The 8,966-nt window shown below is 52.5% G+C and overlaps 1 protein-coding gene across 1 annotated transcript in view; it reads left to right on the forward strand.

The window, feature by feature from the left end:
• Positions 1-2,955: 2,955 nt before the first annotated feature.
• Positions 2,956-8,966, forward strand: part of ARHGEF28 (Rho guanine nucleotide exchange factor 28) — a 345,613-nt gene continuing 339,602 nt past the window's right edge. Inside the window, exon 1 of the mRNA XM_075325325.1 lies at positions 2,956-3,074. The gene's annotated coding sequence lies outside the window, so the exon portion shown is untranslated. The remainder of the gene's footprint in view (positions 3,075-8,966) is intronic.

The raw sequence follows: 8,966 nt of genomic DNA on the forward strand, positions 1-8,966 counted from the left end.
TCTACCAAACGGCAGAGCGGTAAGATCCTGTTCGTGACGCCAAGTTGTCGCGGGCGGGGAGGAGGGTGTCAGCACACTACGCTCACCCCTTCTGCTCGGGTCCGGCGGCTGCTGCTCAGTGTTCTAAGTTGGTTCTGCTTCTAAGTTGGTAGCGATGGGTCCCCACCGGTAACCCGCTCCCCGGCTTCAAGCTGGACCGGAGGAGCTCTACTTTGCCCGCAGACGCTGGCCCTGAGGAACTGGTGCCTTGGCGGTGGCAGTGTTCCTCCTTAATGGTTGGACTGTTGCCTTCAATCGGGACTTGGTTGTTGGGGGATCGACGTCCCCTTCACTGACGGATTCGGCAAATTATGGCGACTCCTAGCCTTGCCGGGGTCCGAGAGGCCCCTGCCCTGGTGCTGACTGTCCTTTGCACGCTGCTCCAGACCGCCGGGTCACTACCCGTCCGCGGTCCTTCCAGGAACTCCCGAACAGTCACCCCTCTGGACAGTCACCGTCGTTGCTGACCTTGCTGACCCGGTCCTGCACACAGCTGGACCCTTCAGGCTTTCCACTCTCTTTCTTTCCTGTCACCACTCTTGCTTTCCTCCTTTACCACTTTACTTCCTTCACTTCACTCAAGCCCTGCCTGGGCTAAACTCCTCTCTAGCCCTCAGCTAGACTTCAACTGCCCGGTTTCTCCCGCCTCCAGAGCTGTGAACTCCTTGGTGGGCGGAGCCAACCGCCTGGCCCACCCCCTGGTGTGAATCATCAGCCTCTGGAGGAAGGCAACAAGGATTTTTGGTTAGCTTTGGTGTTCCTGACTGGGATGTAGGGTGTGTTGGTGCATGACCTGTGACCCCTGGCTTGCCCAGGTCGTCACATATTCTCTGCACAGCTGTTCCTCGCCGCGCTGGTGATCGGGGAGCGGTAAGTATGTGAGAGGGCTGCTCACTTCAGTCACTCGAGGGATTAGCGGATGACCGCTAATCTGTACGCGGCACACAGACAGAGCCGCGGCATGACAATGAAGTCGGGTGAAGTTCACCCGAGTTCATTCTCATCGCGCAACTCTGTCTGCTGTCAGCCGACATGTATCAACGACATTGTGCAACACACAAACGGACATTCCACACGGACATTCCACGTACACATACACGGGCATTTTACACACAAACACGGACATTTTACACGAACACACGGCTCGCATACGCCATCACACGGATGCCATACGTACCAGTGAAACGGCCCAAAAAAATGGAACACGGACCCGAAAAACGGACCGTGTAACACAGACGTTTTTTTTTGCGGAAGTGTGTTTTAGGCCTATGACTGTGTTTGCATGTTCCCAGCCCTGCGTCTCACCCTCTGCCTGTGTGCACTTCATTTATGTTTATTGTTGTTTTTGTGTTACACTTGGTTTATAGCTTTGGGTGCACTCAGGGTCAGCTATTGACGCCATTATGTGCCAACCTCTGCTGTCAGTCAGGGACATATCAGGGTCACGTCTAGGGCAAGTACTAGTGTGTTTTGGACATGTGGATTTCTGGTTTTACATTTTCCCTGGTTCGTCCATCCCCATTAGTTGTAACACCAAAACACTGATCACACAGGGACCAAACAGATTCAAAGCACTGATCACACAGGGACCAAACAAATCCAGAACACTGATAAAACAGGGAACAGACTGATCCAAAATAATGATCATACAGAGGCCAAGTGGATCCAGAACAGTGATGACACAGGGAACAAACGGATACAGAACACTGATGATACACAGACCAAACAGATCTAAAACACTGATCACACAGGGACCAAACAAATCCAGAACACTGATAAAACAGGGAACACACGGATCCAGAACACAGATGATACACAGACCAAACAGATCCAAAACACTGATCACACGGGGGACCAAATGGATCCAGAACACTGATGACACAGGGACCAAATAGATCTAAAATACTGATGACACAGGGACCAAATGGATCCATAACACTGATAAAACAGGGAACAAATGGATCCAGAACACTGATAATACACTGACCAAACAAATCCAAAACACTGATCACACGGGGACCAAGTGGATCCAGGACACTGATGACACAGGGACCAAAAAGATCAAAAATACTGATGACACAGGGACCAAATAGATCCAAAACACTGATCACAACCGGGACCAAACAGATCCAAAACACTGATCACACCGGGACCAAACAGATCCAGAACACTGATGATACACGGACCAAATGGATCCAAAATTCTGATCGCACAGGGACCAACGAGATCAAAAACACTGATGACACAGGGACCAAATGGATCCAAAATGCTGATCATACAGGGATGTTACAGATTCAGAACACTGATAACATGGAGCTAATGGATCCAGAGCATTGATGACTGGGAACCAAACAAATCCAAAACACTGAAGATACAGGTACCAAATTGATCTAAAACACTGATCACACATGGACCAAACAGATCTAAAATGCTGATCACATAGGGAACAAACGGATGAAAAATGCTGATCACACAGGGACCAAAGAGATCCAGGACCCTGATGACACTGAACTAATGGATGAAAGACACATGTGGTCATTTTTTCGGTACTTAAAATATGTGCAGATGAGGCCCAGGACCAGAGTCTGTAGCACCCACTGATGCCGCAGGGAACAAGTATCAGGGGCGGCAGCATTAGGACTATAGAACTTTTTAAAACTTTAAAACAATAGAAAAACCAAGGTCCCCTCCCGCCCCCTGCAGAGATGTCGCGGGGTCTGCACTGTCGCAGTGTGGTCGCTGCGGGATGTGGCGCTCTCCTCGCTCTGTGCAGTTACACGTGCTGCCTCCTCCCTGCCCTCTAGGTGGCGCACTACGAGGCCAGACAGCCGGGGAGGGACAGGCGGACAGACTGGGAGGGGACGGGACACGGAGCGGCTGCTCGTCCTCCCCCGGATCCTCAGTGACTGCTGGAGCCGCCGGCTGTGAGGACACCGGACACCGGAGGCAGCGGGAGCTCCGCGGCATGAGGACGGGACGGCGGCACCTGTTACAGGACTGAGGAGTATTCCCGGAGCTGCCCGCACACTGCCCAGGTACGTGCCCGCTCTGTGGGGTGCACAGGGTCTGCTGAGGTAGGTGGCCGCTGTGGGGTGCAGAGGTGGGTGCTCGCTGTGGGGTGCAGAGGTGGGTGCTCGCTGTGGGGTGCACAGGGTCTGCTGGTGCCCGCTGTGGGGTGCAGAGGTAGGTGCCCGCTGTGGGGTGCACAGGGTCTGCTGGTGCCCGCTGTGGGGTGCAGAGGTGGGTGCTCGCTGTGGGGTGCAGAGGTGGGTGCTCGCTGTGGGGTGCAGAGGTGGGTGCTCGCTGTGGGGTGCAGAGGTGGGTGCTCGCTGTGGGGAGCAGAGGTGGGTGCTCGCTGTGGGGTGCACAGGGTCTGCTGGTGCCCGCTGTGGGGTGCCAGAGGTAGGTGCCCGCTGTGGGGTGCACAGGGTCTGCTGGTGCCCCGCTGTGGGGTGCAGAGGTGGGTGCCCGCTGTGGGGTGCACAGGGTCTGCTGGTGCCCGCTGTGGGGTGCAGAGGTGGGTGCTCGCTGTGGGGTGCACAGGGTCTGCTGGTGCCCGCTGTGGGGTGCAGAGGGTGGTGCTCGCTGTGGGGTGCACAGGGTCTGCTGGTGCCCGCTGTGGGGTGCAGAGGTGGGTGCCCGCTGTGGGGTGCACAGGGTCTGGTGGCCGCTGTGGGGTGCACAGGGTCTGGTGGCCGCTGTGGGGTGCACAGGGTCTGGTGGCCGCTGTGGGGTGCACAGGGTCTGGTGGCCGCTGTGGGGTGCACAGGGTCTGGTGGCCGCTGTGGGGGCACAGGGTCTGGTGGCCGCTGTGGGGTGCACAGGGTCTGGTGCCCGCTGTGGGGTGCACAGGGTCTGGTGGCCCGCTGTGGGGTGCACAGGGTCTGGTGGCCGCTGTGGGGTGCACAGGGTCTGGTGGCCGCTGTGGGGTGCACACATCTGCTTATGGACAACATATAAATAATTGCCCTGTGAAGAGAATATCCAGCAGTCAGGATGGCTTCTCACTGCCCACTGGTAGCCTAATGGCACATGTACCCACTAGCCTTGGGCTATGGCGCCCGCATTACTTACAGAATGGAGCCTGATGGAAGTGTTACTTATTTTTTTCACAGATGTTAAAACGTTTGTAGGGGGGATGTATCTGATCTGGTCCTAAGGAGAAATGGAGTAGTTCGTCCATAGCAACCACTCAGGGGCTGCTCCACTTTCCAGCAGTTTTGTGGTTGGGCCGCACTTTGCTGTGAGGAGCCGTCGTTCTGTGGATGATTTTCCTCTAGGGACGTCGGTGATCCCGATGTGACTGCCGCTCCTTGCAGGTGAATGCTTCTCCCATTGCTAATTACTATGGTATACACACCGGGGTCACTGCTGCCATTTTTTACCAATTAACAGTGTTTTCCCGGACCTCACTTTGTTCATGAGGGCATTGTCTTCCAGAAACAGGAAAGAAACTTCCCGGAATTGTTACCGTGAGGGCTGGAAGCACAGAAATCACTGAGGGGCCGTCTCACAACAGACATGTATGGCATATCCTGAGGATTATACTATGGACTGTCATCTAACTCCGAAATGGGGGTCCGGGCGGCAGTGACAGGAGAGGGGGTCGCACTTGCTCGGATGCATTTTTGATCTCCCAGAGAAAAATAAGTGAAGAAAGCTGCACATGTATGACCCACCTCTCCTGGGACTGTGCCCTCCCCTCTCTCTTGGGACCCCCCCCACCCCCTCCCTCTCTCTTGGGACCCCCCCCCCACCCCCTCCCTCTCTTGGGACCCCCCCCCCACCCCCTCCCTCTCTTGGGACCCCCCCCCACCCCCTCCCTCTCTTGGGACCCCCCCCCACCCCCTCCCTCTCTTGGGACCCCCCCACCCCTCTCCCTCTCTTGGGACCCCCCCCCACCCCCTCCCTCTCTTGGGACCCCCCCCCCCCACCCCCTCCCTCTCTTGGGACCCCCCCCCCACCTCCCCCTCTCTTGGGACCCCCCCCCCACCCCCTCCCTCTCTTGGGACCCCCCCCACCCCCTCCCTCTCTTAGGGACCCCCCCCCACCCCCCTCCCTCTCTTGGGGACCCCCCCCACCCCCCCTCCCTCTCTTGGAACCCCCCACCGCCCCCTCCCCTCTCTTGGGACCGTGCCCATCCCCCTCCCCCTCTCTTGGGACCGTGCCCATCCCCCCTCCCCTCTCTTGGGACCCGTGCCCATCCCCCTCCCCTCTCTTGGGACCGTGCCCATCCCCCTCCCCTCTCTTGGGACCCGTGCCCATCCCCCTCCCCTCTCTTGGGACCGTGCCCATCCCCCTCCCCTCTCTTGGGACCGTGCCCATCCCCCTCCCCTCTCTTGGGACCGGTGCCCCATCGCCCCTCCCCTCTCTTGGGACTGTGCCCATCCCCCTCCCCTCTCTTGGGACTGTGCCCATCCCCCTCCCCTCTCTTGGGACTGTGCCCATCCCCCTCCCGCCTCCTCTTGGGACTGTGCCCATCCCCCTCCCCTCTCTTGGGACTGTGCCCATCCCCCTCCCCTCTCTTGGGACTGTGCGCCATCCCCCTCCCCTCTCGTTGGGACTGTGCCCATCCCCCTCCCCTCTCTTGGGACTGTGCCCATCCCCCTCCCCTCTCTTGGGACTGTGCCCATCCCCCCTCCCCTCTCTTGGGACTGTGCCCACCCCCCTCCCCTCTCTTGGGACTGTGCCCACCCCCCTCCCCTCTCTTGGGACTGTGCCCACCCCCCTCCCCTCTCTTGGGACTGTGCCTACCCCCCTCTTTTGGGATTGTGACTTGGGCACCAGTTACAACAGAATCAAAGTGTGCTTTACTCGCCCTCCTTGGGTCCAGCTCTGAGTATCCGCAACTGCTTCCTGATGTCTTTTACTCTTCTGCATCACTAAGGCTACTTTCACACATCCGGTTTGAGCAGTGCGAGGCTCAATCCGGCTGTGAAACCTATGCAACGGATGCGGCGAAAACACTGCATCCTTTGCATAAGTTTTTACATGCGGCCCGTCTGTTTTTTTTTTCCGGTGTGCGGCATGCTACTGAGCATGCGCAGTGGAAGAAACCGCATGCGGCGGCCGGATGCGTTTTTTCCGCATCGCAAGGCATCCGGTGTCCATAGGCATGCATTGAAAAAATGCTCCGCAGCGGCCGGATGCGGCGCAATGCGTTTTTTTTGCCGGAGCAAAAAACCGTTGCAGGCAACGTTCCATCCGGCCGCGACGGGCATCGGCTAAATCTGCCGCATGCGGCAAAAACCGGGACCGAAATGCAAGCCCCTGCGGCACAATACGGCACAAATGTAAGGTATATGCAACAAAAAAACCCCGCAACCGGCGGCAAAAAAAACGGTTGCGGTTTTTCTGCAGAGCGCCGTATTGTGCCGCAGAGCAAAAACCGGATGTGTGAAAGTAGGCCTAACATCACGTTAACAGCGCTGCAGCCAATCACTAAGCTCCGCAGATCTGCCAACAGCAGGCGCCGCTCAGAGTTGGAGAACTCACTGATTGGCTGCAGCATTGTCAACCTGACATCAGCACCGCAGATAATAGCAGAAGGGGGAATCAATGGGGACCAAAAATGGAGTGAAAAGTGGATCAAGCTCCACTGGTGACAATCGGTCATTGGTTTTTTTTTCATAACCAACAAAAAAATGGAGATCCTTATTCAGAGAGGAACTTTTCTCTTGGTCTTCACCAGAGGTAGATCTGTCTGAGAAATGGCGGTGCCGTTTATTACTCCATGAGCCGGACTCATCGTTCCATTTCTGCCAGGTTTTTGTTGTGACTCTGGCTCCATTAGTGACTTTCTCATTTTGAGATAAATTCATAAAAACAATTTGCGTCTTTTTCATGTTGTCTTTTGTAGTTTAGTTAATTTTCAGAATTTTTTTTCATGTCATAGAGATTCATGAAATGTGATTTACAAGTTCATCTCAATAAGTTAGAATATCATCAAGATGTTAATTTATTTCAGTAATTCAACTACAAAAAGGAAACGCATATATTATATAGTCATTACACAGAGTGATCTATTCCTATATATTAGAAGTCATTACACACAGTGATCTATTCCTATATATTATATAGTTATTACAGCACAGAGGGATCTATCCATATATTGATATAGAGTCATTACACACAGAGTGATCTATTCCTATATATTATATAGAGTCATTACACACAGAGTGATCTATTCCTATATATTACTATAGTTATTACACACAGAGGGATCTATTCCTATATATTATATAGAGTCATTACACACAGAGGGATCTATTCCTATATATTATATAGAGTCATTACACACAGAGGGATCTATTCCTATATATATTATATAGTTATTACACACAGAGGGATCTATTTCCCATATATTATATAGGAGTCATTACACACAGAGTGATCTATTCCTATATATTATATAGTTTATTACACACAGAGGGATCTATTCCTAGTATATTATATAGAGTCATTACACACAGAGGGATCTATTCCTATATATTATATAGAGTCATTACACACAGAGGGATCTATTCCTATATATTATATAGAGTCATTACACACAGAGGGATCTATTTCAAGTGTTTATTTCTGTTAATGTTGATGATTATGGCTTACAGCCAATGAAAACCCAAAAGTCATTATCTCAGAAAATTAGAATATTATATAAGACCAATTGTATAAATTATTTTATTCTCAGAAATGTTGGCGCCTACTGAAAACTATGTACAGTAAATGCCTCAATACTTGATTGAGGCTCCTTTTGCATGAATTACTGCATCAATGCAGCATGGCATGGAGGCGATCAGCCTGTGGCACTGCTGAGGTATTATGGAAGTCCAGGTTGCTTTGATAGCAGCCTCCAGCTCATCTGCATTGTTGGGTGTGGTGTCTCTCATCTTCCTCTTGACAATATCCCATAGATTCTCTATAGGGTTTAGGTCAGGCGAGTTTGCTGGCCAATCAAGCACACTGATAGCTGTGGTTATTAATAATAATATTTATTCATTTATTTAGCGCTGTTAATTCCACAGCGCTTTACATACAATGACAACACTGTCCCCACTGTTGCTCACAATCTAGGGTCCCTATCAGTATGTTTTAGGAGTGTGGGAGGAAACCGGAGTACCCGGAGGAAACCCACGCAAACACGGGGCGAACATACAAACTCCTTGCAGATGGTGTTCTTGGTGGGATTTGAACCCAGGACCCTTATTAAACCAGGTATTGGTATTTCTGGCAGTGCGGACAGGTGCCAAGTCTTGCTGGAAAATGAAATTTCTATCTCCAAAAAGCTTGTCTGCAGAGAGAAGCATGAAGTGCTCTAAAATTTCCTGGTAGACCGGCTGCGCTGACTGATCTTGATAAGACACAGTGGACCTACACCCAGCAGATGACATGGCTCCCCAAACCATCACTGATTGTGGAGACTTCACACTAGACCTCAAGCAGCTTGGATTCTGGGCCTCTCCACTCTTCCTCCAGACTCTGGGACCGCGATTTCCAAATAAAATGCAAAAGTTACTTTTATCTGAAAACAACACCTTGGACCACTGAGTAACAAGCCAGATCTTTTTCTCCTTGGCCCAGGTAAGACGCTTCTGGCGTTGTCTATTGGCCATGAGTGGCTTAACACAAGGAATGTGACAGTTGTAGCCCGTGTCCTGGATACGTCTGTGTGTGGTGGCTCTTGAAGCACTGACTCCAGCAGTAGTCCACTCTTTGTAAATCTCCGCAAATGTTTGAATGGCCTTTTCTTAACAATCCTATCAAGGCTGCGGTTATCCCGGTTACTTGTGCACCTTTTTCTACCGCACTATTTCCTTCCACTCAACTTTCCAATAATATCCTTGAATACAGCACTCTGTGAACAGCCAGTTTCTTTAGCAATGACCTTTTGTGGCTTACCCTCCTTCTGGAGTGTGTCAATGACTGCC

Source organism: Anomaloglossus baeobatrachus, chromosome 1 (genome assembly GCF_048569485.1).
Source record: "Anomaloglossus baeobatrachus isolate aAnoBae1 chromosome 1, aAnoBae1.hap1, whole genome shotgun sequence".
NCBI lineage: Eukaryota > Metazoa > Chordata > Amphibia > Anura > Aromobatidae > Anomaloglossus > Anomaloglossus baeobatrachus.